The sequence below is a fragment of the Gobio gobio genome (genome assembly GCF_949357685.1).
Source record: "Gobio gobio genome assembly, chromosome: 1".
Taxonomy (NCBI): domain Eukaryota; kingdom Metazoa; phylum Chordata; class Actinopteri; order Cypriniformes; family Gobionidae; genus Gobio; species Gobio gobio.
This window is the reverse complement of record NC_137097.1, coordinates 77,824,794-77,852,260: the sequence shown is the minus strand read 5'-3', so window position 1 is coordinate 77,852,260 and position 27,467 is coordinate 77,824,794. Positions and strand designations below refer to the sequence as shown.

The window sequence follows — 27,467 nt, the reverse complement described above, 5'->3', positions numbered from 1 at the left end:
ATGCGGGCAGTCGGCAAGGTTGCGTTTTTGGATCTCCCAGATTATTTTGAACCTGGATTAACGATTAATGGAAAGGCAAGTTTATCCCTCATTGCAGGAGCCTTTTACATTGGTTCCTTTTCCTAACCTTGATCATTCCCAACAGATATTGGTGTCTCGTTTCAATGGGAATCCAATTGCGAGCAAAGCAGTGCATCTCCTGGATGGCAACAGCTGGCCAAACAAACTGCTACTGAATCTGACCACAAACCAGAACGGTCTGGCCACGTTCTCCCTCAACACAGCTAATCTTCCTAACGCTGCTCTCAATCTGGTGGTAAGATTTGCTCTATTTTGTGAAGATATAGACCACTCTCGGAAGAAACTGATTCTGTTCATTGTTTCCCAGGCGAGTGTAACTCCAGAGGTTGTTTAAGGTTACAAATCGCCATACTTCACTACAGATACAAGAGGAGTTCCGCTTCTCCAACCTGCTTCTCCTGACAGCCCGTCATCTAGTGAACTGACTATAGTGATGCTCGAGCAGCCGCTCAAATGTGGTGCTGCATTTCCTGTGACCGTGAAGTATTCTTTTGTTGGAGACTGGTGGTTACAGCACTGACATTGTCTATATGGTGAGTGGACATCAGTTGTGGTTGGATGTATGGTATACGATATCACGATAATGAACTTGTATGATATTGTTATCGTGGGCACTTCAAAAGTACAGTGAATTTATCATTATATCCTCCTGGGAACCAGAAAGAAGTTTTTTGAATTTAGTATTTTTTTATGTCATTACATTGTTTAGAGCATAAGAAACAAATGGAAAAACATTTTTGAAAAATGATATTTTATTCATGTTATATGTACTCTGTAGTTGACAGCAGGACTCAGAAAAAATTAAATGCCATGAAATTGCATGTATAGGCAAAAACGATGGGATTTTTAATTCCCCAATCAATTTTTAGGGTTCAGGTTTTTTTTTAATTTTTTTACTTTATTTAAAGATGATTCTGAACTGTTATGAAAGATATAATGAAATGCATTCATATACCATTTTACTTTATTAAATATATGGGTAAAATGACAATACTTTGCATAATAATGTGTTCTTGGTGCAACATGTAATGAAAAAAGAAGTGTAGTAATGGGAGGAAAAATTGGCAACATTTTCATAATATCTACTATTTCATAGGAATATTGATATGTAATTTATTTCCCTGTTCACTTGTTATGTCAAAAGCCTGATAAACATGATTTTAAATCCTGGTGTCCATAACAGTGGTAATTTATGAAATCAATGCCCTGATTTGTAACAGTCATATTTTGATTAGAAACCCCATAACATTTTCCTGAGATGTTGCTTTATAACAAACAATTTGAAAATGAATCAGATTTAAATTATAATTAAAAAATATGATCACATTTCCATAAGAGTGCTAAACATTGATGTCAGCCTTTTTTAAAGACCAAGAAGTTGTTGCCTAGTGAAACCTCCAAACATTTGGTATCCTTGCAAAGCCCCAAATGTGCTCTTTAAAGGACATCCAGACTGTGACCGGTGAAATTGATGTTAGAGAAATTCACTAAAATATAATGTCCACTACAGTGGACAAAAGTCTATTCTTGAGTCCCAGGAGGTTAATGTGAACTACACTCTTTAGATATTGTTTGTATACATGTTCTGATTCTTTATTGTTCAGGCACACTTTGGAATAAGGCACCATATTTACCACTAATTCATTAGTTGACCACTTAAGCTCTGGGATAATTCTTGGGGATTTCCACCTGGATTTGGCCAACCAAAATTGAAAAGCTTCCCATACCCACATGCAGTAGTCTAAATGCACAATTTTTGTCATTTTACATGAAACCCTTTGAAATTACATAAACCCTGTACAGGGTCCACAGAGTTTAAGAAGTTTACAAACTGGCAATGAAAAATACTTATAAACTAAAGCATTTAATCTAAGTTAAATGTAAATTTCAACATTTTAAAATAACATCATTAAAAAAACTATTTAATGGCCCTGAGCAACTTTAAAGGATTAGTTCACACAAATGAAAATTCTGTCATTAATTACTTTACTACTATTTATTGCGTTATGAATAGCGAGTTGATTTTCAGCAGTTTGAAGCTTCATGATGCAGTGTTTTGAAATAAGTCCTCACAATATGTATTGTTATTTAGGTTTTGCGCATACTCTTCTCGTCAATTCATAAAATTATTGTAGAACCACTGTAGTGAGATGGACTTTGTAATGACGTCTTTAGTGCCTTTTATAGGTCTTGAGAGTGTAAAGTACATTGTGCCAATGGAGGCCTTTCTGAGCCATCGGATTTCAACTAAAATATAATTTGCTCTGAAGATGAACGGAGGTCTTGCGGTTGTCAAACAACATGAGGGCATTGACAACATGAGTAATTTAATGACCGATTTTTCTTTTTTGGGTGAACTAACCCTTTAAATGTGTCTTTTTTTTTTTTTTTTTACATCATCGAAGAATAACTTCTGTAAAAAAAATGTGCTCCTTGTTAATGAATTAACTAGTGAGACCTTATTGTAAAGTGTAACCTACCTTTTCCCACAAGTTATTTCAATGTCGTGATATCATCAGCCATTAATCGCAACACAGTAAATGATACCGTCACGTAGTTGTGGAGGTGCATGTTTTATACACCTCTTTGTCTTCAGTCAGGTCTTGTCCAGAGGAGTGATTGTCCTCCATGGATTTCAGACGGTCAGAGCAAGGGCTTCTAATACCGTCACCAGCGGCTCTGTGTCATTCCAACTGTCTGTCAGTGTCGATATGGCTCCAGCGGTGCAGATTCTGGTCTACTGCGTTCTGCCCAGTGAGAATGTAGTTGCAGCTAGTGTGTCGTTTGACACTGAAATGTGTTTCCAAAACCAGGTATAATGTGCTCTAGCATCTTTTCCAAAAAAATCAAATTAAAAATCAAATCACTTTGTCACACAACCATATACACAAGTGCAACAGTATAAGTGAAATTCTTAGGTGCAGTTCCGAGCAACATAGCAGTCATGACATGACATGTACAACATTTTAAAGCAACATCAGATTACACATCTGATGCGCCCACAATTACTCACAGCACAGTAAACTCTACAATAAACAATAAATAATTTACACAATGTGAGTGTAGTTCTCACAGCTTTAAACAATATACACATACTTACAATATACATATACTTTAAACAATGTACACTAAACATACATTAAACAATATACATTAAGCTATAATAATAATATACAATGTACAGTATACAATATTAATCACAATAGAGATCCAATGTACAATAGATGCTATATGATAAATAAATGTGTATATAATGTGTGTATCTACAGTGGGTTGTGCTGAGTGATATTCTGTCCGGTGTGTGTTATGATCCTGATGGATCAAGAGTTAAGGAGTCTAATTGCTTGTGGGAAGAAGCTGTTCTGGAGTCGGCTGGTGCGTGTTCTGATGCTGCGGTACCGTCTGCCTGATGGCAGCAGTGAGAGCAGCCCATGGTTCGGGTGGCTAGAGTCTCTGATCCTCTGAGCTCTCTTCACACATCGCCTGGCATAAATGTCCTGGAGGGAGGGAAGCTCACCTCCGATGATGCAGCTGGCCGTGCGCACTACCCTTTGCAGGGCTTTGCGGCTGCGGGCGGTACTGTTGCCGTACCAGGTGGTGATGCAGCCAGTCAGCAGGCTCGCTATAGTGCTGGTGTAGAAGTGTGTGAGGATGTGGCGGTTCATTCCAAACCTCCTCAGCCGTCGCAGGAAGAAAAGGCGCTGATGAGCCTTCTTCACAACGGCCTCGGTGTGGACGGACCATGAGAGTTCCTCTGTGATGTGGACACCGAGGAACTTGAAGCTGCTGACTCTCTCCACCGGTGCTCCATTGATGGTGATGGGGCGGTGTTCTCTCTCATTCCTCCTGAAGTCGCCCACCAGCTCCTTGGTCTTGCTGACGTTGAGGGAGAGGTTGTGCTCCTGACGCCATCGTGTCAGAGTATGCACCTCCTCTCTGTAGGCCGTTTCATAATTGTCAGTGATGAGACCTACCACCGTCGTATCGTCAGCAAACTTGATGATGGTGTTGGAGCTGTGGGTTGCCACACAGTCATGTGTGTACAAGGAGTACAGGAGTGGGCTGAGAACACAGCCCTGAGGGGCTCCAGTGTTGAGAGTCAGTGATGTGGAGATGTTACTGCCCATTCTGACCACCTGGCGTCTGTTTGACAGGAAGTCAGGGTCCAGCTGCATAACAAGCTGTTTAAGCCTAGAGCCCGGAGTTTCATGTCAAGTATAGAGGGCACTGGTGTTGAATGCTGAGCTGTAGTCTACAAACAGCATTCTCACATATGTGTTCCTCTTTTCCAGGTGGGAGAGTGGAGGTGTGTATAGTGGATGAAATGGCATCATCAGTGGAGCGTTTTTTGCGGTATGCAAACTTAATGTGGTTTTGTGGGGAATGATTTTCCCTACAGTGTGTTGGTCCTTGTTTCAGGTGTCTCTACAGTTTTCTCCTGCTACAGCCGTTCCTGCTGAGGGAAAAGTTCTGACTGTCTCTGCTCAAGCAGGATCTGTTACCCCTTTTCCACCAGAATGAACCGGGTGCTAGTTCAGAGCCAGAGCTAGTCCAAGTTCATAGTTGGTTCGACTGAGGAGCCTTCTAAGAACCGTTTGCTTTTCCACAGGCTAGAGAGCCACAACAGAGCCAGGTCTTGCGTCACTGTATACGTCTCATCGTTCTCAGCAACGCTAGTGTGGCAGTGTTGCCAAATTGGGCTACTTCATCACTTTTGCCGCGGGCTGTTTTTCATGTCCGCGGGTTGAAGCAACCCCAATTATGTGATATTTAGACCCGGGAATGCAAATGTGAGTAGGCAACCATGCCAAAAAAACACATATTTTACCCCCAAATGTGATTTTTACCGGGGAAAGCCCTCCTGAAACGCTATTGGGCTTGTTTTAGTAGCAATTGGGCGAGTTTTGTTGTGAAAACCAGTAACCCTGGGCAGCGGGAAACACAAACACACAGACCGATCCACGTATGATCTAAAAAAACACATGAGTGAATGAAAAGCATAAGGAGTCGTGTGCTCTCGCTTGACTTGTTATGATATGGCGATCGGTCTCTGCACAGCACCGCTGCTAACAAGCCTTCCATCAACAATGCAAACGTTGCGTTACTATTGATTCACATGGCTTTACAATCCTACATTGGCATCAAAACACAGCGAATCCAACGCATTCATGCAGATCGCCGTAATTTGTATAGACAGAGATTACAAACGAGCAGCAACTGTTAGCTCCATTAGCTGCTATTTCAACAATGGCGGCTCTCAAGTCTGTGTTGGTCTTGTTGACCCCGCCCCCAGCCGCTGACGTAATCGGTTCTTACTTCTAGCCCAGGAATGTTTTGGTGCTACTTAAGAACCACTTTTCCTGGCTCGGAGCTGGGGCTTTGGGTGTGGAAACACAAAGAACCGATTTGGAACTAGGCTCTGGCTCCGATTTAGCTCTAGCTCTGCTTTGGTGGAAAAGCGGTAAACGTGGCATCAGTGCTGTCGATCAGAGTGTCTGTATCTTGGAGCCAGGAAGACGGCTGAGTGCTGAAATGGTATCCATGTGCAGTTGCTTTTTAAATCCTTGAGCTTGATTGTCATTCAGGTTCAGCTCAGAATTTGAGTAATGCTGATGAGTCAATTGAACAAACCTATGCAATTATAGGGCTGTTATGATTTATAGCAGTGTAAATGTAATGCCTAACATTATAAACTCTGACCATAACATGCCAAACAAGGCCTTTAATTAAATTTTACAGAGAGTCAAAATGGCAACACTATTGTTTCATGGTCCCAGGTGTTAGACTTGCTCCCAGTGCGCTCACTATCAGGTTACCCATACAGCATTGACGATGAGCCACAGTGTTTTGGTTTTCAACCCCGAGCTATTCATCTAGCTCGCTATGCTGTTCCTACAAATAAAGCCTACACAACCTTCAAACAAGGTAGAAAAAAAACAAATCATAACCACGTAGTCACTGAATAAGACTTGAAGTTAATGACTCTGCATTGTGTTTTGACTCGTTACTATGACAGAGCCTGGGAATGAAGATTGCAACAAATCTTGCTGTACGAGCCCCTCTGTGTCAGAGGTATCCCGGGATCCTTGAAAGTAGGTTATTTTGGTGAAAACAAATAAATTCTGAACGACCTGGTGAACTTGCCTTCAGTTATTGGAGTGTATTTCTCGTTCTTTGTGAACCAGCAAATTTTGTGTTTTTTTTTTATAAATGCAATAAGAGGGGCAGTTATTCTATATATTAGTGTAGTATATTAGAATATTTATTCTGCCGACTAAGAATGTGTGGAGTAAATGGGTGTACATTTTCTTGTCTCTTACAGTAATGGTCCTCTTGAAGAAGAAGGTGTTGGAGGCGAAGCTTCCTCTTTTGACGTGACCATCAGGACTTACTTTCCAGAAACCTGGATCTGGCAGCTTGCTCAAGTGGGGTTAGTAAAGCATGTTATTCCTTCTAAAGTACTTTCCAACAGTTTACTAATTCCCCTTTATTTCTCTTCTGCTGTCCTTCAGTGCCACTGGATCCACACAAGTTCCCCTCACTGTTCCTGACACCATCACCACATGGGAGACTTAGGAGTTCTGCCTGTCCTCTAAAGGTTTGGGTCTGGCTCCTCCTGCTCTGCTGACAGTCTTCCAGCCCTTCTTCCTGGAGCTCTCCCTGCCATACTCCATCGTCCGTGGGGAGTCATTTGATCTGAAGGCCACGGTCTTCAGCTATCTGTCCAAGTGCATCATGGTCTGTCATGGTTTATTTACCTTTTTATATAATGGATCTGTAGAGAAGGTCCCATCTTTGCTCCATGTTTTCTGTTTCATTGGCAGGTTAAAGTGACTCCAGCTTCATCCACAAACTTCACCCTTAAATCATATCCTGATCCGTTCTCGTCCTGTCTTTGTGCCAATGGGAGAGACCTTCAAATGTGTTCTCTCAGCTTCTGTTCTTGGTTGGTTTTGGACTGTTTCTAAATTTGAAGTGTATGTGGTGTTGCTCACTTCCTGTCTGTCACTGCAGGAGCTGTCAATGTGACTGTCAATGCTTCAGCTGAGATATTCCAGACTCGATGTGGCACTGAGGCTGTGACCGTACCAATGAAAGGACACACTGACATTGTCACTCGAAGTCTTCTTGTCCTGGTACGTGTTAACCTGCATTCTGACATTTTATCATGGAACTCATTCTGCTTTACTGATGTGGTTTCATTGCTTTTATAGCCTGAAGGTGTTGAAAGGACAATCACCCAGAGTTGGTTACTGTGTCCAAAGGGTTTGTTTTCACTCAATGATTCCCAAACACATTCTCCTTGTATAGCCAAACATTAGCCTAGCACTCAATGCTGCTCCATTTTATTCATTCTGCAGGCAAAGTTCTTTCTGAAGACGTGTCTCTGACGTTTCCAACAAATGTGGTTCAGGGATCAGCCAGATGCTCAGTTTCAGTCCTTGGTAAAGCATTTCAAGTAGAAACTGACAGGTGATGCTTGAGAGAATAACTTTATTTCTGATGTGGGTTTTGTTTGTCGTCTTGTAGGGAATATAATGGGTCGTGCACTGAACAATCTAGATGGGTTGTTACAGCTGCCATGTGGCTGTGGAGAACAGAATATGATCATTCTTGCTCCCAATATTTACATCCTGCTGTACCTGAAGGTCACAGGGCAACTCAAGGCAGCCATTCAAAAGACTGCCACAGGCTACCTTAATAGCGGTATGGATGACCAATCCACTTTAAATTTGTATGAGCATAAATTAAGGTTTAGTCCTGCTCTTCCCCTTAGACTATCAGACTGTCTAACTCCTTGACCAATTTACATGTGGCTTTTGACTTAATCAGGATATCAAGGGCAACTGAACTACAAACACAACGATGGTTCATACAGCACCTTTGGTTATGATAAATCCAATACATGGTGAGTTGCATCCTGTTCTACTGTTGGGTGTATATAAGCTGTTGTGGCACTAGCAGTTTCTAAGGTCAGTTTGTCACAACCTTCTTCACAGCCAGGTTAACTGCCTTTGTCCTGAGGTCTTTTGGTCTAGCGAGGCAATTTGTCTTCATTGATCCAAATGTCCTGCAGAGTGCAAGGGATTGGTTGATCGGCACGCAGGGTTCAGACGGTTGCTTCGGTTGCTTCTTATACAGCAGGGAACTCTGTACCACAGTGACATGAAGGTTTTAAAAAAAATAAAATAATTTCAATTAATGATCTGCAACAACAGAATTGGTGTGAGGACTGTTCTAATTTTTTTTTGTTTGTTTGTTTTTGTCTTAAGAGTGACGTTGGTGACAGCGTGACCATGACTGGCTACATTGTTGCATCGCTACTTGAACTAGGCGTCCCCACCACTGTAAAACATCTCAAGTAGTTCAATGAGCTCTATTTAGATGACCTTGCTGTTTGACGCTTACTTTGATTTCAGGATCCTGTCATTACCAAGGCTCTGTCCTGCTTGAGGCCTGTTGCTGGGAACCTGGGAAACACTTACGCCATGGCTCTGCTGGCCTACACCTTCAGTCTAACTGGAGACACCACCACTCAATCACAGCTTTTAACTGCCTTAAACAACCTTGCCATTTCTGATGGTAAGATTTACCAGCTTGTTTTTTCACCATGTTCTTTGGCATCCACTCAATCTCTCATCTCTTCAGGCGATAAGCTCCATTGGTCTCAGACGACATCTGCTGATACTCTGTCGGTGGAGATCAGCGCCTACATGCTACTAGTGGTTCTCACTGAACGGCCTTTCACAACGGCTACTCTGGGCTATGCTGACCGCATTGTCAACTGGCTGGTGACCCAGCAGAATCCCTATGGAGGCTTCTCCTCCACCCAGGTGCTTCTGACTACCAAACATGAGCACAATCATTCATGGGTGGAGTTTTTAATCTGGTGCTTGTTTTCAGGACACAGTGGTGGCTCTTCATGCCCTGTCTGTGTACGCTGCTCAAGTCTTCAGCTTGGACGGCACCAGCACTGTTACCGCACAGTCCTCAGTGGTAGGAGGAGAGTCTTATAGCTTCACTGTGAATTGGGACAACAGGCTGCTGTATCAGGAGAAGCCCCTGATGAACATTCCTGGCAAATATAGTGTTAAAGCATCAGGATCCACTTGTGTGTCTGTGCACTCATACTGTAGGTTGCATGTTTCTACAACATCCCAACGCCCGTTAAAGTCACCAGGACACTGAGTGTCGGAGCGATGGTGACTGCAGACCGCTTGGAGCCATTCTTACTTCACTGTGAAGTTCAACATGAGATTGGCTCCGTTTCCTGAAGCCAACTACCCTGTTGAGAACCAGCAGGGCTTCAAAATACCTAACCAGCATATGCTGTTTTGTTTCCCCTAACGGGGTAAAATTGTGAGTCTTGCAAAATTAAACTGTCCTAGATCCTGTTGACTAAACTTTTTTTTTTTTCTCCTCCCCATCACACTCATTCAGATACAATGGTATAAAAGTAAGCACTAACATGGTTATCGTGGACCTTATATCCTGTCAAGTTTCATGGCAGATTCGTCACCGGTTTGTGTGCTTATGATTTAGTTCCAAGATGCTTGAAGCTCCTTCAGACGTAATTGTGTCTAAACATTGGTCTCTTACCCTCAGCTTGGATCTCCACCCCAATCGTTTGCCCCGCTAGAGGTGCGAGTTGATTCTAAAGAGAATCGTGTCCTAGTGTATCTGAAAGAGGTGAGACTGTACTCTGGGTATATTCACTAGCTGCCATCTTCTCGTGTCCTGTTTGTGCTGCTGTTCATCCTTTTTGTCTCGCAGGTTCCCAAAGGTGTCCCCATGAGTTACACACTCCAGCTGAAACAGATTCTTGCAGTGAAAAATCTCAAGCCAGCGATCATGTGACGGGTCTCCCGTTACTATTGCTGTTGCCGACCGGTGGGTGTGGCTGAGAGACTCATTGGGAGAACGATGTGCACCTGGGCAGGCTCCTTGAGCAAACTATGTGCACCTGTTTCTTCCTCTATTTAAGGACTTGGAGAGAGCTTCAGGTCGTGCAGCACCATCATGAGAGTGTCCTGAGTTGTTTGCTCCTTTTTCAGTCTCGTTATGGTTTTGTTTACGTTCTTTTGTCATTACTTTGAATTTGGTTCTGTCTGACACATTAACAACATTTGTCTGACAGAGATTGTAGTTATTTTGGTCTTGATTTATTGTATTATATATTTTATTATTTACATAAATAAACCTTATGTGTTGCAAAACCTCACCAACCTACTATGTCCTCCACTTATTTGTCACGGCTTTGAGCCGGTCGTGACAAATATGGGGGCTCGTCCAGCCAATTTGTTAAAAGGTTTGTTCATTATTTGACGATTATGTGGACTTGTCCAACCGTTTTTTTTAGTATGACAAATATGAATTCTTGTCCGTACTAATTGATAAATGTTTGTTTGGTTTGATTAGGTCTATGTTAAAGTTTTTTGTTTGGTAAGAAACAAATTTGGGAGTTAATTTGCTCCGGTATAATTTAATTTGGAAAGGAGTTGCTTTGTTTATATTTCGTTAATTTAATCATTAATTCGTTAAGTTTGTTTTTCTTTGAAGATATTTGAAAAAATTCTGGAGGTTTATAGTGGTTGGTTTGGTGTGTTTTTTTTTTTTTTTTTTTTTTTTTTTTTTTATTGTTTCGTGGGAGTTTCAACTTAAGGATGGTAAGTATGGCTACTCTTTGTATATTTGAGGGAAGGGTTGTTTTGGATTAGACTTTTCCCTGGTTAGGTTTAGCGGGGTATCCTTAACCGGATGCTCCGATCTTTTTTTATTTTAGTTTGTTTTGTTTGTATGGTGAAAGCAGTTGGAGCATTTGTCTCGGGAACACATCCGTGTTTTGTAATGGTGACTCGTTAATCGGTTGCTATTTGCAAACGCTGGTTTATAGTGTATAAAAACCCGCTGCAAGTAACTGTACGAAGATTAGGGATGAGTTTAGGTAGTTTCTAAATTTAGTTAGAGGGAATTGTTTATCCAATTTCTTCCCCTCAAATATTTTGGTAAATTAAGTAGCCTTATGTTACAATGGCCTCAAAGGTTGAGAAATTTATAAGTGCTCCGTCTGAAGATTTGTTGAATGATTTTTCTAAAGATCAGCTAGTAAAACTTGCAACTCATTACAAAATTAATTTGTCATGTCAGGATAAACGTCTGAAAGATAATCTTAAAACCATGATAAAGATGGAGTTACTTGAACGCGGAGTCTTAGAGTCTCAAATTTCGGAAGACGCGTCAACTTTTGATATCGCAACATCACCACAGTCTCATTTAACTTTTGAACAACAAAAACAATTGTTGTTAATTCAGGTTGAAATGAAGGAAAAAATGTTAGACGCACAAAATCACATTGAGTTACAGAAAATCCAGTTGCAACAACAGCAGTTTGATCTGGAACGCTATCGTTTGGATCTAATAAGAGATAGTAAACTTTCCGTAACTGGAGAACAGATGCGTGATTCGAGTTCGTGTAAGTTTGATATTGTGAGTAATTTGAGGTTGATTCCTAAATTTGATGAAAAAGAGGTTGAGCGATTCTTTTTATTGTTTGAACGTGTTGCGGATGCGCGAAATTGGCCAGATGAAGAGCGTACTCTTATGTTGCAGTCTGTTTTTACAGGCAGAGCCACCAGAAACCTATTCTTCAATTAGCGTAGAGGACGCTTCTGAGTATAAAGCGGTAAAAGCGGCAGTGTTGAGGGCTTACGAGCTGGTTCCAGAGGCCTACAGACAAAGATTTAGGTCCTGGAAGAAAAGAGAAAAGCAGACGTATGTTGAATTTGTACAGGAGATCTCGGTTAATTTCAATCGTTGGTGTGTAGCTTCTAAGGTAAAAACACTTGACGATTTAAAGGAGTTAATGATGCTTGAGCAATTCAAGAGTTCAGTTTCAGGTCGTATTGCGACTTACATCAACGAATGTAAACCTGACACCGTGTATGAGGCGGCCGTCATGGCTGATGAATTCTCTTTGACTCATAAAACTGTTTTTGGTTACAGATCCGCTGAAGAGAATTTTCAAAATGAACCATGGCGAAAATCCAACGCATTTTCCAGGTTTGTGCCTGATTTACCCAGTACACAGTTGCACACTTCCCTTGAAGAAAAAGATAAAGCAAATATGTGTAATTATTGTCATGGGTTTGGTCATTGGAAGAATGAATGTCCGTTATTGAAAGCAAAAGCTGACCATTCTAACGTAAAATCTAATTCTTTGTCTCCTGTAAGGCCTGTTGCTTTAGCGGTGACTGCTTCAACAAGAAGTAATATGCAGGAAAATTGTTTGCCGTGTGTTTCAGCGTTTACTCCATTCGTTACAGAAGGTTCTGTTAGATTGGTGGATGCAAAAAAAAGTGTACCAGTTAAGATTCTACGTGATACAGGATCCTCAGAAACCTTTGTGCTAGAGTCTGTGTTGCCTTTTTCACCGGATTCTTATACTGGAAGTAATGTGTTGGTTAAGGGCATTGGCCTAAATGTTATGTCTGTCCCAATTCATAAAATGATTTTGCACTCTGAGTTGATTCAGGGCGAAGTGGAGGTGGCTGTTCGTTCCTGCTTGCCTGTGGAGGGAATACACGTAGTTCTGGGGAATGACTTGGCTGGTGATCGTGTCTGGAGAAATGATTCACCACATCTAGTGGTTACACCATGTCCGAAGATCTTGAAATTAGATGGTGATGAAAGTTTGTCCAGTCCTTTGAATGTTTTACCGTCTTGCGTGATAACCCGATCTATGAGTAAAACACAAGTTGAGGGAAAAACTGAATCTGAGAAGGTAAAACTAGAAGTCCCTTCAATTTTGTCAATGTCACGTGATGAATTGATCGAAAAACAAAAAGCTGACTTGACTCTTGTTGAATTATTTGACCGAATTGTCTCTCAAGATATAATTGTGAATCTTTCATCTGGGTATTACCTAGATGAAGGATTGCTGGTTCGAAAATGGGTGCCACAGGCAGAGTTTGCGATTGGTGATCCCATGGTGCAAATTGTAATTCCTCAGTGTCTCCGGCAACTAGTGTTACAGACCGCACATGATACTTCCGGCCACATGGGATTGAGAAAGACGTACAAGTTACTTTTGACACGTTTCTTTTGGCCGAAATTGAAACTTGATGTGTCCAAATACATTAAGTCTTGTCACACACGTCAGATTACTGGAAAACCAAATCAAACTTTGAAATCTGCTCCTCTTTATCCAATTCCAGCCATTAGTCAACCGTTTGAGCATCTCATTGTAGATCGTGTTGGGCCATTGCCTAGGTCAAAGGCAGGTAGTGAATATTTGCTTACAATCATGTGCCAAGTAACTAGAGATCCGGCTGTATATCCGTTACGTTCTGTAACGGCAAAACTAGTCATACAAGCGCTGACCCAATTCATTTCGGTGTTTGGAATACAAAAAATTATTCAATCTGATCAGGGAAGTAATTTCACCTCTAATTTGTTTGGTCAAGTTTTGAAACCGCTTAATATTCAACATAATCTCTCCAGTGCTATTCATGCCCAAAGTCAGGGAGCACTGGAGAAATTTCATCAAACACTGAAATCTTTGTTGAGATCGTATTGTGTTCAAATGAGTAAGGACTGGGCGACTGGTCTACCTTGGTTGAGGATGGCAGCTCAGGAAGCTGCCCAAGAAAGTACTGGGTTCAGTCCAAATTACCTTGTTTTTGGTCACGATGTGCGAAGTCCGTTGACGGTTTTATCTGCGGACAGGGAAAAGTCTGATCCGCCGAAAAATGTGTTGTCATATGTTAGTGAGCGACTTTTTGAGGCGTGTCAGTTGGCAATGTCTTCTCTGAAAAAAGCTCAAGATTCAATTAAACAACTTTTGATCGTCGAACAGAGTTGCGTTCGTTTCAACCTGGTGACCAGGTACTGGCATCGTTGCCTGTTGTGGGATTGCCCTTTCAGGCTAAGTTTGTTGGACCTTTACTGTGGCTAGTCAGATTTCTAGTCTGAATCATTTGATTAATATGCCAAATCGTAAAAAACAGACTAGAGTATGTATTTCCTCTGACTTTGTCTCTGTTTCTTTCTTAAATGTGCGTCCTAGGAGCCAGGGAGCTGAAGGAGAGCGAGTTGACGGGATTGGGGAGATTTACAAGTCGGCCTAACTATTTCCACGGGAATATTTGAATTGTAGAAGTTTTTTTGTTTTAAGACTGTGCTCTCTTCTTTTTAGGGGGGGTGTGTGACGGGTCTCCCGTTACTATTGCTGTTGCCGACCGGTGGGTGTGGCTGAGAGACTCATTGGGAGAACGATGTGCACCTGGGCAGGCTCCTTGAGCAAACTATGTGCACCTGTTTCTTCCTCTATTTAAGGACTTGGAGAGAGCTTCAGGTCGTGCAGCACCATCATGAGAGTGTCCTGAGTTGTTTGCTCCTTTTTCAGTCTCGTTATGGTTTTGTTTACGTTCTTTTGTCATTACTTTGAATTTGGTTCTGTCTGACACATTAACAACATTTGTCTGACAGAGATTGTAGTTATTTTGGTCTTGATTTATTGTATTATATATTTTATTATTTACATAAATAAACCTTATGTGTTGCAAAACCTCACCAACCTACTATGTCCTCCACTTATTTGTCACGGCTTTGAGCCGGTCGTGACAATCATCAACATTTATGACTACTATCAGACAAGTACGCTTTCATCCCTAATCATGTCTTGCTCTTGCTGAATTCACTGAACTTGATCCAGGACCCTTCCTGTTCCTTTTTCAGGTGATGCGTTTGAGACCACCTACATGTCACCCTGTCCATGATTTGATTCAGTACTGGCTGCAAGACACATGATCTAAATAAAACCGCTTCTATACAATCAGTCCTTTTTGTTGCCTCCTTTTGTGAAGCTTGTTTGAATCAGGAAGTTGTAGTGTTCGAGTTTCTGTTTGTCCTGTGGCTGACTGCCTTATGCCAAGTTCACACTGCCCGATTTTTAGCCCCGATTTTGACTCGCCGACAGGTTTGCGAAATCACCAACAAATGCCCAAAATCATAGGCCAATCAGTGCTTGTGCACATGAGTGATCATTCTCCCTGCATGATTGTCAAAGACGTGATCCGAGAGAATTGCAGATGAGTCGCCGACGCCCACGAGATATTTGGCATGCTAAATATCTGGACCTGTCGGCTATTCTAACTTGTGCTGTGTGAAATGAGTTCTAACTGAAAAATACATTGGCGATGACTGACAGCCAATGAGAGCAAGATACAGGACAGCGGGAGGTTCGGTGAGGAATTATAGACCATAATAGTATTTTAATAGATATATGTACAGTTATATCAAACCGAAACAACACAAACATTTGCTTTGCTTCAACAAACAGTAACACATTGCAATATTTAATTACTTCAAACTCTCTTTGCAGAACACAATCCTTGCTCCCTGTTTCTCCCCAACCATTTTCTCCACAATAACTTTTTTCGTTTGTTTTCTCCCTTTTGCTGCAAATCAGCGCACAGACAATTTGGATTGCAAGTTTCTGCACTGCAGTCTATATTTTTAATCACAATTCCAGCCTCGTGCGAGAACTCCAGTCTGACGCACGTGATCTCGCGTTGTTTCCTTCTCGCGTGTGCTTTGTTGTGAAACGTAATGTGCGGACGGGACAGGTGTCTGCGACTATTCCTCTAGTACAGCCATGCAGTGTGAACCCCCCCCCCCCCCCCCCCCCCCCCCCAGTTTGAAAATCATGCAGTCTGAAATAGGCTTTAGTCACTTGGCTCGTGTGTGTGAATGAAGTTAGGCCCTCCTGACCTTTGGGTCCCCTTTCTCAATCTATGTATTGAGTTGAAAATTGCAAAGTTAATATTCACATGTAAAACTGTTTACTTGATTTATATCTTTGCTTTTAACATTTTGTTATGATTTTTCATGGCTCGTTTTATAGTAAAGGATTGTCCAACCCTGCTCCTGGAGAGTTTGGCTCCAACCCTAATGAAACACCTGAGAAATCTAATCAGTGTTCAGGATTACAGGGGAGAAATATTCAAGATTAAGCCAGGATTAAGCCTTAGTTCAGTTAGGACATTTTAAGTAGCTTTTAAATGTGCCTTTTAGAGGGAAAATAAAATTACTGGTGCATCTTAACACAAAACACTGGCACAGACTTAAGATATGTTAGTACAAGTTGCTTTCAGTTAAAACTGCTCAATGCATTTATTAGTCTGGGACTAGATTGAAGCCTTGTCTGTGAAACCCAGGGAAAATGTATATCAAATACCATATCATTATTACAGCTTAGACAACATATACGTGCATGTTTATCACTTTTAGCAGTGTATTATGAAACTTCAAAAGGTTTCCTTTAAAAATGACAACACAATTGTGTATTGAGACCCTTGTATTTGGGTATGGGAAGCTTTTCAATTTGGATTGGCCAAATCCAGGTGGAAATCTCAATTGGTCCCTGAGCTTAACCCTCTGGAGTCTGAGCTCTTTTGGGGCCCTTTAGAAGTTTTGATATGCTCGGACATTTTTTTTTTCAGTTGCTTATACATATTAATGGCAAAAGTGTAATTACACTGTATTCAGCACAAACTGGGCTACCATATGTGAGCAACATGTATGTATATGCTTGTATTTTTGAGAAAAGAATGTTTATCCACGGTTTTTGATGTGTTTTCAAGACTTTTGACTTTTTGACTGTATATTTGCTTAGTTCTTTCCTTAAACTGATGTGAGAATCATTGAGCCCACTCATTCACATAAAACAATATATTCGTTTACAATTTGTAAGACAGTTTCTCTTCACAAAGCCAATATGTGAGGAGGCGTGATGGCTAATGAATAATGATGAGAACACCTGAGATAACAAAAGAACACAATAGTTTGCATAATGAGCTGCATAATGAATGAGCTTCAGGTAGGCCTGTGAAAGAGCAACAGAACAAAGGAAATTATACTTTTTTGTAGTTTATTTTATTTGTAATGTAGTCAACAAAGGCCTATTATATTTTAAATGATCAAAAGATTTGACTACACTGCAAAAAATGCTCTTCTTATTTGGTATTTTTTTCTTTTTTCCAGTCCAAATATTTTAAATTCTTAAATCAAGATTAATTTACTAGATAAGTAAAAATTTCTGGGTTGAAAATCAAAATAAAGTTATTTTTTTGCTTAGTTAACTTTATTGTCCCTAAGGGGAAATTCTAATTGGGCACAGTGCAGAGTTGCTTCATAAAGGTAGACCAGATAACTTAAAGCAATCTATATTATCTGCCACAACAATTTCATTTATTTATCCATAATTTATGATTTATTACACCAATTTATTAAAACACAACTCCAAACTTACTTTATATCACAAGTCAAGTGCTTTAAATAACCTTGTGATCTCATTTGGCTTTGGATAAAAAAAAATCAGACAGAAAATATATAATTTTACAATATTCTGCATAATTATAAAAGCTCGAATAGCATTGCATTATAAATATATATTATGAAAACACCATGTTATGAAAACACCAATATGGTATAAATAACACAGATAAGCCATATATTGTCACAATTGTGTGTTCATTATCTTCAAATGTGTCTATCTGCATGTTATAGTGATTTCTGGAAGCTGTTTATGTCAATGTCACATGGTATCTTCTTCATGCGTGCTAAATATGGACTACATGTGCACGGAACGCCCTCCGGCTGCCAGTATGAACTGAAAACACAACACATCAGAGTATTGAGCGCTCATAATGATTACATTTGCGATTGAATAAATAACCCTTCTCTGTAAAGAAATTTGACACAGACATATGAGAATCTATCAATATTTCTCCTCATCTGCACACTTTTGAACTAAAAGCCCTGAAGGATGTTTTGTCGTGAGTCTTCATGATGGGAATAGAGGAGTTTTTTATGAATGAGATCAGCTGAGGCTCATATTACAATCTTTAGAAGGTACCAAAGCTGTTTTCATATTCATAACTTCTGACACATATTGAAAAATTACGGTCACTATATGACTTTGAGAATAAAAAAGAGTTAAAAAATGGAAGCTTGAGGCTTAGATCTTTTAAATGATGTATAGATTGTCAAGGTAATTACATCTGACAGTAATTTTGAGCTAATTTAAACAAAGAAAGCTTCAGTGCGTCCTCGCAGGTTTTAGCGTTTAATATTCACAGATGCTTACAGAGTAAACTTAGCCTATACTTACACACAGCGATGGAATCTGCTGATTTAAAAAATGAACAGCTTTCCATGGAGAATTATTCCAGGATTATTAAACGAGTCTCAAAACTATGTAGTTGAAGTAGGAATGCAGTACTTGATGTGTTTGTTTGAGTTGATGTGTGATGTGTGGGTGTCGCCTCCAGAGCCTCAGTATTTGAATCCCAATATAATGCGCACTTCGTGGGCGTGGTCGCATTAGCGTATAATGAGCCGCTCAGGAACGACTAACATCTCTCAAACGGATTACATAAACACAGAATATTTGTTTTTGATTTGGTTTAGTGTTTAAAACCTGACATTTCAGCGTTTCTTTAGACATATGTGACCAGTCACGGAAAGTAGGGACACAAGTCGGCAGCACAAGTTTCGAGCAAAATGAGAAAGATGCATTTTTTTTGTTCAAAATTGGTGATTTTTGCTTTTTTGCAGAATCTGTTAGTTGAGATCACGAAGAAGTCTCTTCGTGTTTGAGATAGCAGTATTGGTTTATTTAAAAGCATACACTTTGAGGTTGAAATCGGCTTGTTTTTCGGAGATTCTAGAATGCAGCAGAGGCGTGTTTCTTTTGTTATTGCTCCACCCTCAAAGGGAAGCATAAAGTGACCCCAATTATGTGATATTTAGCCCCAGGAATGTGAATTTTACTAGGCATCCATGCCAAAAAGAAACATGATTGGGCTTGTTTTGGGCTAGTTTTGAGTAGCAATTGTGTGGGTTTTGTTGTGAAAAACTGGCAACCCTGCTGGCAGTGCCAAAGCCACGAGCAGCTGATATGAAGTGCAAACCTCCCAGATGACAGAAAGTCTGAAGCAGTAAAGAACCAACACGATCATTTTTCCCTTGTGCAGAAAGAGAGGGCCGTGTACAACGACATGACTGAAAATAAACATACATACAGGTCCTTGAAAATTTATTTTGTGCAAGAAGTTTTCTGGAAGAAATTCTATATTATTCTCTCCGGTCCAATAATGTGTTATTTCGCCAACACTTCGTGGAGTATGCTTGATTAATGTTTGTTACTTGCGTTTCACAGACACACCATGAAATATTACAAAAATAGACTGGTCTTGAATTTGAATTTAGCTGTGGGAACGCTGTATTAACAACTATCCAAACTGTTTTAGACCTAAAAGAGTCTTTGTAGGCCTATGTTACCCTTAAATGTCAGAGAAAAGAACAGAATCAGAGATTTTTTTTATCTTATAGAAAATTGTACCTTGCATATTATACTATAAAAACACATAATTATAGTTGATTTTAGTTTATCATAGTTGATCATGACGGTTATCTCAGAATCCTGTTAAAAAGTCCTACATTTCCATTTTTTTACATTTATGCAATTAGCAGACGCTTTTATCCAAAGCGACTTACACTGTTAGACATTTCTGTAATTTGTACAGTTATTTACTATATATCACCCAGTATAATACTGTAAATTCTCTTTACAGTAAATAACTGTAATTCCCGTTGCATCATGGGTATTTTCTAACCTTAATTTGTCAAACACCAAATACAGTGATTTCCTGTATTTTTAAAAAATAAAGTATAATACTGTATTTACCACAACGGCCTATTTGGCACAATTGGGATCGACAGGATTTGCTTTAGATTTATATTAGGAACCATCAGTGCAGCGTTGAAAGTTTCACCCGAGGAGAGAGCTCACGGTTCCAGAGAACATATGAGCTGTGTCCGGACACCCTGCGAAGATTTTTTCATCCCCCGTGAGAACGGCAAACAAGCAAGGTAAGTGTGATTTGTACTATCCGCGGTTGTCTGCACCCCAATTTTAGCTTGTCAGCATTGGTGCTAAAAACTGAGGTAAATCTAACGTTTTATGAATTTATTGAATTAGATTAGGAACCGGTGCAGCGTTCTAAGTTTTGCCCGAGGAGAGAGCTCACAGTCCGGACAACATACTTTACATAACGTTAGGTTATCATTTGCTTAAACTTTGCTGCTAAAAACTGAGGCAAACCTAACGTTTTATTTAAAAAAAAGAGTTTATTGAATTAGATTAGGAACCAGTGCAGCCAGCGTCGTGTGTAACGTTACTGCCCGAGGAGAGAGCTCACGGCCCGGACAACATACTTTACATAACGTTAGGTTATCATTTGCTTCAGCTTTGGTACTAAAACTGAGGTAACATAAACCTAACGTTTTATTTTTAAAAAGACTTAACGTTAGTGAGTTTATTGAATTAACTTTACCAATACAATGAAGATTTTGTTTATCGAGCATATTAAGCGTACATTTAGGACGACGTTAGTTAGTAAATTAACGTTGGCCACTAGTTGCAAAAATAATGTCGTTAACAAACAAAGTTTACATTTGGATTGACATTATTTATTTGACATTTTAGATAAGAATACCAGGAGCCTGCCTGTGCTGTGCGACACTGGAACTCATACAACGGTAAGTAACGTTACCCCTCTTTGTTTCTCCACATATTACTGTTAATTCAAAGTTTTTCTTGTATGTTTTAGTCGGGTCTGTTTAACAGAATCACACAATTATTTAGTTTTTCCACCTCTTTTTAGCTGTAACTAGCCATGTACCATGTTTTTTTTTCATAAATTATATTATACTAAAATAATCCAAAACTGTGTTTGTCCAGGACTGACAGATTATAATTTTATTTTCTGGAATTGAAGCAGTCCTGGACAATTTTTGGATGATTTTGGCAGATGAAATATAATTTATGAAAAAAACATGGCAAAACTTTAGAATAATGTTGCTCAAGTGCAAACCTGAATACATTTCTGAACACAAAAGAAGATGAAGAATGTTTGTAACCTAACAGATTGAGGCTCCATTCACTTCTATAGTAATTTTTTCCTACCATGGAAGTGAATGGTGCCTCAAAATTGTCTGTTTACAAACATTCTTTAAAAGGTTTAGAACAACAGGGTGACTAAATGACACAATTAACTTTTTTTTTTTTTTTTTTGGTGAACTATCCGTTTAATGACGGACCATTATTCTAAAGTGTTACCAAAAAAACAAAGGAAACCAGGGAAAACAGTTCATTTAAAACAAAGGCACTAAGGGTGATGAAATTTAAAATATCTTTATTCTCTTAATTTTCTCTTGCTTTAAGTTTTTTCCGTGAGGAAAAACCCAGAGGAGGGAACAAGATGCACCACCAAAACCAGAGTGAGTCGGAAGACCGGGGAAGTTGTGAACAGGAAGACAACTGTAATCAACAACAGAGTGTCATCCTTCCTTCGCCACCTAATGGAGTTTGAATGGAAAAACTTGGACTAGGTGAGACACTTTTTTAATAGGATAGGTAATGTACACAGACACTTATGCTGCATTCACACAGGGCGTCATGCCGGTTAGAAATTTTGTCTGACCTGAAACAGCGCCAATGCCACGTGACAGTGACATATGGCATCAAAGCACCTCGAGAGCAATTCGAGAGCAGTCGGCTAATACAGCCGGTGCAGTTTCTCCAGAGCGACTGCACGGACTTTGATGATGACACAGCCGTTCCACGATTGGCCAGATTCTCCGCATAACAGCGATCACATGTGTTTCGTGTTTATTCTAAAACCTTCAGTTCCTCTAATGCGCACAAATCTCTTTTTTATAACAGTTAAATCTCTTTTCATGTAGTTGCGTTGTTATATTGTCATGTTTATCAAAATAAAACTAATGAAAAACGTAGACCCCCACTTCATTGATAGTTTAGGCTTGTATGTTGAACTTTATTCTTGTACAAACACACGCTGTATTAAGTAGTGCATAAAGTTTTACATGACAAAAAATGTCTCTGAAACATCTGTGCATTGACAAATATTGCATTTATTTCACTTCAGCTGATAAAGTGTGCAAACACAGTGCAAGCATCACTGCGGGAAGCAGAAAGTGTCAGACTTCACGTCTCCGTTTGCAGCTCCTCCCCGCCTGCACGTGGCTACTCTCGCCGATTGGTTGCATCCAGCCACAGCTGATGTCCAACACACCTTTCAACTTCTGCCGCTTGCTACGTGAGTGAAGCGACGCGCGCGCGATGGAACCGACAATTCAGTTCAGCAACGCATGACGTCACCCATTCAAAGTAAATGAGAAGCGTTAACGCCGGTGCCCCGTGTGAATGTAGCATTAAGTTTGAGGATACCTTACTAAAGCTAATGCAGTATACATGTAATCCATCCTGCAATAAAAGGTTACATTGTTGTTTTTGATTAAATAGTTTGTGAAATCATGTTGAGGTGATTCAGTAATATTACTTTTTTGGAGCATGTTTGTGCTGCTGCTACTATTATGTACTAACAGTTTTCTTTAGTTTTTTACTCAATATCAATTTTGTTAAGCTAATAACAGAGACACCTCTCTAATATGCAATCAGGTTCAGCATCACTACAAAGTACATTCTTCAAAATATTCATAACATTGAATCACCAGCTAAAACAAAAACTGAACATTTCATTTCACATCTTCATGAAGGCATTGCAGGACTGGATTAGACAGCATACGTTGAGCTAGGTGTACCTCAAAGTGTTAACTGTCTCTAAAATACTATTTTACCATTATGATGAATTGTAATGGGATTATTATTTTTTATTAAATTCCAACAGTGTAAAATGTTTGTGTATACTCAAATTGTATGACTAACTTCATATCATTCTTATCTAGAGGGACTTCTTGCCATAATGGAGCAGAATCCTGGTTCCTGTTTGAAATCATCCAATGTGGAAGATGGCACAGATCGGTACAGACATGAAACTTGTGTTTGTGTTGTGTTGTGATAACTTGTTTCAGAATTAATTTGCTCTTTGTTTATATTTTATTCATGTATATGTGTATTTTGCACCAAAGTTACAGTATTCTTCAACCAACTATTTACAGTATTCTACCAACTATTTTCTGTTTTTAAAATTGTAGCTCAAACAATAGTGTGTGGCGCTAGCAAGGTCATGGGTTCAATTCCCAGGGAAAGCAAGAACTGACAAAATGTAAAATGTGTATCTTGAATGCAATGCAAGTCGTCTGCCAAATGCATAAATGTAAATGTAAATAAAATGTAAAATAAGTGATATTGAATGCACTCTGATTACTTTTATACATGATTTTCTGAAAATAAGATTTGATTCGAGGATGTTTTAAAGTGAACTTTTTCCACACATTTACATGTTTAAGTTAAAGCACTTAAAATGTTTTAAATAAAGAATTTTATATTTCATAATAATTGTCTGTTTGGATTACTTCTGTAGGATAGATTAATGTAAGAATTAATGTAATTCAGTAAGTATTAATTATTGAATAGGATTAGGATTAATGCACTGTTAACCAAGGTTTACAGTAACAGTACTGTATTACAAAATTACAGTAACATGTAGTTACTGTAAACTGAAATGCGGTTATTGTACTGTAAATCTCAAATACAGTAACTTACTGGCAACAGTGTTGCCAGTAAGTTACTGTAAAATCTCTTATAAATGTCTAACAGTGTACAACTTGGGGGAACATGAAGCGATTGGTCATGAAGAGTCGAGAAGCGCAATAAGAGCCTGAAATCCTGAGACCGCGTACATTGCTCAGTGTAGCACAGGCTAGAGGAGGGAGGGAAGAAGGAAGAGAAACCGATTTTTTTTTAATGAGGTTAAGTGTTCGCGGAAGAACTGAGTTTTAAGTTGACTTTTGAATGATGTCAATGATTCTGCGTTTCGGATGGCGTTGGGAAGATCGTTCCACCAGCTGGGAACGTTGAATGAGAATGTTCTGGAAAGGGATTTTTTCCCCTTCTGTGATGGTCCCACAAGCCGTCGTTCCTTTGCTGAGCGAAGGCTTCTGGTGGGGGTGTGGATTTGTAGAATGGAGTCAAAGTAAGCAGGAGCTGAGCGCGTGGTGGCTCTGTATGCAAGCGTCAGCGCCTTAAACTTGATGCGAGCAGCGAGTGGTAGCCAGTGCAGAGAGATGAAGAGAGGTGTGACGTGGGTCCTTTTGGGCTCGTTGAAGACAAGACGTGCTGCTGCATTCTGGATCATTCGAAGTGTTTGGATCGCACAAGAGGGGAGTCCAGCCAGAAGCGCATTGCAGTAGTCAAGTCTAGAAATAACCAGGGCCTGGACAAGAAGCTGTGTTGCGTGCTCTGTTAGGAACGGTCTAATCTTCCTGATGTTGTGGAGTGCAAACCGGCATGAGCGAGCGAGTCCTAATGCTACACAATGAAATCAATTCACCAAGTTTTATGTAGAAAACCAGCAAATAACAAATAAAATTAGCATCAATATGTACTTTTTGTTTACATAAACATTAAAATAATAATATTAAAAATGATGCCCAAATTTTAAAGGAGTGTCTTGCAACGTTATCTACAATGCACAAGAGTTTTGACAAAAAAGGTTTTATAAAAAGATAAAACTCACATATTTCAGCCTCTAAATAATTTTTAGTCAAAAAAGATAAATGACTGACATTTACAATGCACATTATCCTTTATTATTAATAGTATGCGGTCCGATTGCAACCATGCAGCTTTACAGGGGGTATGGCTTATCTAAATGAGATGTAAATGAGCCCCATTGTCACTCCCAGCAGGTGAGAACACAATCTTTAGAGGCAATTTCTCCCTATTAAGCTTTTTTGAGTGCCTACTTTCAAATGGCCACAACTTCTCCAAATATTATCAGATTTCCATGTGTTATACATCGTTGGAAAGCTTGGAGACTACACTCAAGACTAACTCAAAATGCCCCAGAACCGACTTGTGTCCCTACTTTCTGTGACTGGTCACAAATGTCTCATGTTTGTGAGAGAAGTATTCACTAAGCTAGAGGTTATTTTCTGAAGACTATCTGAATTAACGTCTTTGACAGAGAGGCTGCAGATCGCACATCATGTTTGATTTCTTTAATTTGCAAAAAGGACAACAATTTGTTTTTATTGTGACTGTACTAAAAAAATAGAAACTTAACAGATTATAATGATGTAAAACACTTGTCTGAATGATAAAAAACGACAGTTATTTGAGTCTCTTTGGCACTTATAAGAAAAAAAGAGAGCGACTCGAGAGGGTTAAGAGGTTAATAAACTTAGCGTTCGTAGCCTTCAGTGAATTGACTTGTCTAAGAAAAATGCTTAAAATATAAGCTAAATATCGGTTTACCCTATGTTTACTTTCTTCACTGACACCGATGAAAATGAGAAGACTAGCAGTCAGAGCTCAACTTAAGGAGGGGTAGACACAGGGCAAGATAAGGAGACTGAGAGAAAAAGAGTGATGAAATGAGGAGAGGGCAGGTATGACAGATAATTACGGCTCACTAACATTGGTTGGAAAACAATAATTTTTTTTTAGCCTTCAAACTATTTAAAATGCACATATGTAGATCAGAGGACCCTGCTGGTAGATATATCATAAGTCAGGGTATGCTATTATTTGAAAATATAAATCTGATGAATGTGTATGGCCCAAATGAAGATGATTCCAAATTCTATAATCTGTTTCTGACTGTCTCAGATCTCCCTGGGCAATACATAACAGCTGGCAAAATTGATGAATGTCAGTATAGTAGAATAGTAATATCTGACCATGCAGCTATATCACTCATTTATACAGATACTAAACTTCAAGTTTGCCTTCAACCAGGATGACTTGCAGACCCTACATTTATAGATTTTTTGGAAAAACAAATTGACATGTATTTTGTATGTAACACTTTTCAAACATCTGCTAGCATATGATGGGAGGCATGTAAGGCCTTTATTAGGGGTCAAATAATTGGGGGTTGAGGAGATTCCCCCCCTTCCATGTTAAGAGATTTGAGTACCCAGATTATCGCTATATATATATGTAGCAAAGTATTATTCATTTTATTACTTAGATCACAGTACAATGAATTGTCAGCTAACCAAGCAGCAATTAATTGAATGAGACTTAAACAATCCTACTACAACCAGGGTGAAAAACCTGGGAAATTTTTAGCATGGTGCATTAAACAACAACAAACAGAAATGTCTATTAACTGCTTTAAAGATCTAAAGTGTAGAACTATAGTTGTTACAAACAGAGGTGACACGGAGAACAGATGCGGATGTAAAAAGGGTTTATTTGACAGAACCAGGAAGTGAGCAGATGAGGTGAGTATCAGAAGTGTAAGTTCAGAAGAATGGTGATGACAATGGGTAATACGAAACATTCTTGGTTGCAGAGCGACAGGACACAGAGCGATGGAGACAGGGAGCCAGGAGACGAGACGAGGAGACACTCAGGAGACTTGGGATTGCAGGTAGGTAGTCAGGTGAGTCCGTGGAAGCAAGCATTAGCGTGAGCATGTGCAAGTGGTGTGTAAGTGCAGGTGGTGATTGCAGTGATGACCTGCAGGTGTGTGTGTGATCAGTACTTGGGTGCTTGTGATCGTGGTGTCTGGGAGAGGGTGGAGCCTGGCGTGCTTGTGACATTACCCCCCCCCCCCCACCACCACCATCTCCTGAGGGCCGAGGACCCCGACGCCGTGGTGATCGACCTCTACCCCGATTGTCGAGAAGGAAGCACTGTCATGCGTCTGGGCTGCAGAGAAATGGCGTACATGGCTGTGGGGAAGAAAATTCCTACTACGCACTGACCATCAAGCTCTTACTACTCTTCTCACGAGTAAAGGAAATAGTCGAGCTGGGTTACGGGTCGCCAGATGGTCTGCACGCTTAATGGAGTTTGACTACGATGTCCAATACAGACATGGTTCATTGAACAGTGTTGCTGATTGCTTATCAAGATTGCCTCTTGCTAACACTGAACATGACTTTGCGGAAACCATTGAGTCTGTTGCTATGATTTCATTTGCTTCCAGTGCAATCTCCAAAGAAGATTTCCAGTCTGCATGCAACAACTGCCCAGTATTCTCTAAACTGCGTACATATCAACAGACACTTTGGCCAAAAGACAAGAAAAATGTTGATCCGGACTTACAGGGATACTTTCCTGTCCGACATGAGCTTGCTGTCGTGGATGGATGTATCGTCAGGGGAACATACCGTCTCTTAGTACCCGAGTCATTACAGAAAAAACTCATAGAACTGGCACATGAATCACATCAAGGTATAGTCCGCACGAAGCAAAGACTTAGGCAATTGTACTGGTGGCCTAAGATGGACAACCAGACTGAAGCCCTGATACGCAACTGTCATACTTGCAAACAAAATGACAAGTCTGCCGTGACACATGATGCTCCCCTCAACCCTGTTGA

General features: G+C 39.9%; 1 pseudogene across 1 annotated transcript; it reads left to right on the top strand.

Moving 5' to 3' along the window:
• On the top strand, positions 1–26,929 carry LOC307123158 (alpha-2-macroglobulin-like; annotated as a pseudogene). Its single transcript has 24 exons — positions 1–75; positions 146–316; positions 389–614; positions 2,682–2,894; positions 4,501–4,578; positions 6,098–6,153; positions 6,404–6,511; positions 6,594–6,819; positions 6,906–7,027; positions 7,096–7,217; positions 7,296–7,347; positions 7,443–7,526; positions 7,612–7,788; positions 7,915–7,990; positions 8,086–8,253; positions 8,355–8,429; positions 8,502–8,664; positions 8,731–8,915; positions 8,986–9,284; positions 9,688–9,771; positions 9,856–9,909; positions 11,705–11,881; positions 26,433–26,522; positions 26,798–26,929. The product of its transcript is annotated as an alpha-2-macroglobulin-like (transcript).
• The last annotated feature ends 538 nt before the right edge of the window (positions 26,930–27,467 follow it).